Here is a 3,595-nt window from a genome sequence, read left to right as displayed (position 1 = left end):
AAAGAAAATATTTATGGCAAATTTTTCATTATCATAAAATGGCAAGCTGACATTATTTTAAACTTTATTTTACTACAATTTGTTTCTAAAGTATTTAGTGACTGGTTCAAAACTATATTCTTTCATGGTTGTTTGTAGCAAAGAGTTATATCATTTTAATTCATATCACTAATATATATGTATTATCAAATAAGCATTCGAGTCTTCATTTCTTTAATTAATCATTTATTTAACACAGGACAAAATAATTAAAGCAGAAGATAATTTTTATCTGACATTCATTTTTCAAATGTAAAAAACGCTCAAGCTGATGTCCTTTGAAGAAACAATCGATTCTATTACTGGCACAGCCAAAAGTGAGCATAAGCATGGAAGACATGCAATATACACATCACCAAAGCAGATATTCCTACAATAGCACCTTTACATTTTAACTAACAGTGAATTAAAAAGAGATTCAGGAAGCTCCAATAGTGTTCATGGGAGAGTTTGGTTTTTTAAATGGCTGATTCAGATTTTTTTTTCAGCTTTACTACCTGAACTCTAAATTGCCCCTGTCTAACCCTCCCCCTTGTTCTTTTTCAAAAACAGTTTTGCTACAAAAGGAAAAAGAATTTTTTTTTAAATTTTTTAAATAAAAAAATTATATATTTAAAATATTGAACTTAATGAACTAATAAGTCTTACCGACTTTTCTTCTAGGCTCTTCTATATTAATATTCTATAGCAGTGGTCCCCAACCTTTAATGGCACCAGGGACCAGTTTCATGGAAGACAATTTTTCCACCGATGGGGAAGGAGGGAGGAGATAGCTCAAGCGGTGATGCTGGCAATGGGAGTGGCTGTAAATATGCATGAAGCTTTGCTCACTTGTCACTCACCTCTTGCTGTGAGGCCCAGTTCCTAAGTTTCATGGAGGACAATTTTTCCACGGGGTGACCTGACACGGAGCTCCTGAGGTGATGATGTGTGGCCTGGTTCCTAACAGGCCACAGACTGTTAGCAGGCTGCAGCCTGGGGGTTGGAGTCCGCAGTTCTATAGAATATTAAAGTAAAATTATAAGGAAACTCTGAGCCTCCCATAAATGAGTGTATTTTTCTTTCCTGTTCTTCAAATCCATACTTCTATTCATTCATATTATCCATTCATTCCACAATTTCTCCATGCCAGCACCATGCAAGACTAAGAAGGTAAAGGGGTGAAAAAATACAGTCTCAGCCCTCAAAGATCCAGCATTTTAGTGGACAGCTAAATGAGTTAAGAGGCAACTCTTTGTAGAATATGAAGTGTATTAGTATAAAATAACAGCACACTGTTTACATCCATAATGTTTGAGTTCAAAACAAGATCCAAAAGCACTAAATTTAATAAGTTGGGATAAAAATTAAAATCTAAATTTTAAAAATCTGAATTTTTAAAATCTGAGAAAGGTGGCAATGTAAGCAGCTGGAAGAGGCAATATGGAGGTATATTTTAGTCAGAATTCACTTATTTTTATTTTTAGGATATATTATATGCTATATAAAATCAGAATCCTTATGAAAACATGCTTATGAACCCTGCTCATGTAATTAAAAATTTGAAAAGAATTCATGTTTTTACCATGCTACAAGTTGCTATTCAAATTAATGGAATTAAAAGTGAAGAAACTATCCAGGTGCTTCAATGACATTATGAAGTGAAATCAGCTAATTGAATGAATACTAATTTCATTTGAATGATTGGTATTAGTTAGCTATGGGCAATTTTGAAATATCTGAATATCAGAGGAAATAAAATATTATACATTTTTTCTTTATTTTTTTATTTTAAACCTTTATAATTAAAGAATATTAAATACATGTACCATGTAGAATTGCTCTCATTATCCTTATATTTTGAATTAGGATGTCTTTTCTCTATGGCAGATGTCCAAAAACAGTGGTACACTTCTAAACAGACAGAAATAACTTGATAATTAAAATCATCAAAATTGAGACTAATTTGGTAAAAGTGGTCAAAATGATAAATGTGCTTTGCATTTTAAGATAAAATGCTTGTAAAGGTGTTTTGTAATTATAGTTAATGACATAGTTTCTGCTTTGCTGAGCTTTGTGGACAGCCTATAGGGCTCAGGAGTTTAGAGTAGAATTTCTGGAATCAGATTGCCTGGGTTTAAATATAGATTAATTTTAAATTAAATATAAAATTATCCAAATAAAATACTCTAAGTTATACAAAAAGAGGAATTGGAGTCATATGGAAAAAATGAGTGATTATATTTTGGGAGTGGTTGGTCTCGAGATGAGTTTTGAATATTAGATAGGATTTTGATATCTAAAGAAGAAGAAAAAGAAGACATGGAGACATGGAGGAAACACAAGCAAATGCACAAAGTGAACATGTCTGACCAGCAAAATTGCAGAACAGTGGAGAGGCAGTTAGATTTGGGTGATGGATGCATCTTGGTGATTAGTGAGAAATAGAGTTGATGTAGTAGAAAATCTAGAGTCATTGGAGATTTGCGCAGTAATAAAAACTGTGTTTTAGGAAGTTTAACCCTCCTCTAATGTTCAAGATAGATTGGAGGTGGAAGATAATGGAGTCACAAAAGCATCAAAATTATTAGGTCAAATTTAAGGAGATTGATGAGATGACACTGGGCATTTTTTGTGGATAATAAAATAGGTCATTGATGGAGCAAAAAAGGAGCTTACAAAAGATAACAAAACCATAGATCACAAGTCATTAGCAAATAGGTAATTTTTTCAAACCATAAGGGAAATATAAATATGGAGAGATGTGTTTCAGTGTTTTTAAATTTGTCCACTATAGTCTAATCAGCCAAGTAAGAGAGAGAGAAAAAAAAAACAAAAAAAAACAGAAGGATAAAGAGAAATTAAATAGCAAATTAGAGGACCAAGTAAAGCAAAAATATCACATTTTGAGTTAGTGAGCATGTAATAAAGTTGGCAAGAAGAACATTGCTAGTGATACCGAGGAAAGTAATTTTTTTTAGAATGATGGAAACACATGCAAAATTATATATCTAATTGGGAAGGTGATAATTTTACCATGGCCATGACTGTTGGGCCATCACTTGATAGCTGTCTTCCTATCTGATGAATCAGTTTGAACACAGTGACCAATTTGAACAAAATAATCCAGAAGTCCAGAGGTGCTCAACTTTGACTTTACATAAGAATCACCTTGAGAGTTATTCAAAAAATAAAAACAAAAACTAATGCTCAAGATCCTACCCTAAACTAATTGCATTAGAATATCTAGGGGTAGAAGTAGGCATCTTTGTTCTTTAAAAAAGGATCTATCTATAGTTATTCCAACTCACAGTGTAGGATAAAAACCATAGCAAGGTTAAGGGTTTTTTCTCTCTGGAGTCTCTACTTAGGCACTATTCTTTTCTTAAAAGGAGCAGATAAATTAATAAAGAGCAAGACAATAGAGTTTATTCTCCAGGCCACTGTAAAATTGAATTTATAAAACAATATCATTCAGATGTTTCAGAACCATCTTTTTAAATAATCTTCCCATTAAAAAATGTACCTTGGGGATTTAGTTATCCACTGTGATCACATTCACTGAAAAAATTTAGTA

At 32.3% G+C, this 3,595-nt stretch overlaps 1 protein-coding gene across 1 annotated transcript in view; it reads left to right on the top strand.

Annotated features, from left to right (window-relative positions):
* LOC105819659 (CUB and sushi domain-containing protein 3) overlaps positions 1-3,595 on the top strand; it is a gene marked incomplete at both ends in the record, with an annotated part of 761,280 nt that overhangs the window by 7,603 nt on the left and 750,082 nt on the right. The gene's annotated exons all lie outside the window — the stretch shown is intronic.

This window comes from Propithecus coquereli, unplaced genomic scaffold (genome assembly GCF_000956105.1).
Source record: "Propithecus coquereli isolate 6110/MARCELLA unplaced genomic scaffold, Pcoq_1.0 Scaffold494, whole genome shotgun sequence".
In the NCBI taxonomy this organism is placed as follows: Eukaryota; Metazoa; Chordata; class Mammalia; order Primates; family Indriidae; genus Propithecus; species Propithecus coquereli.
The sequence above is the reverse complement of the archived record's forward strand: the minus strand, read 5'-3'. Positions and strand labels throughout refer to the sequence as shown.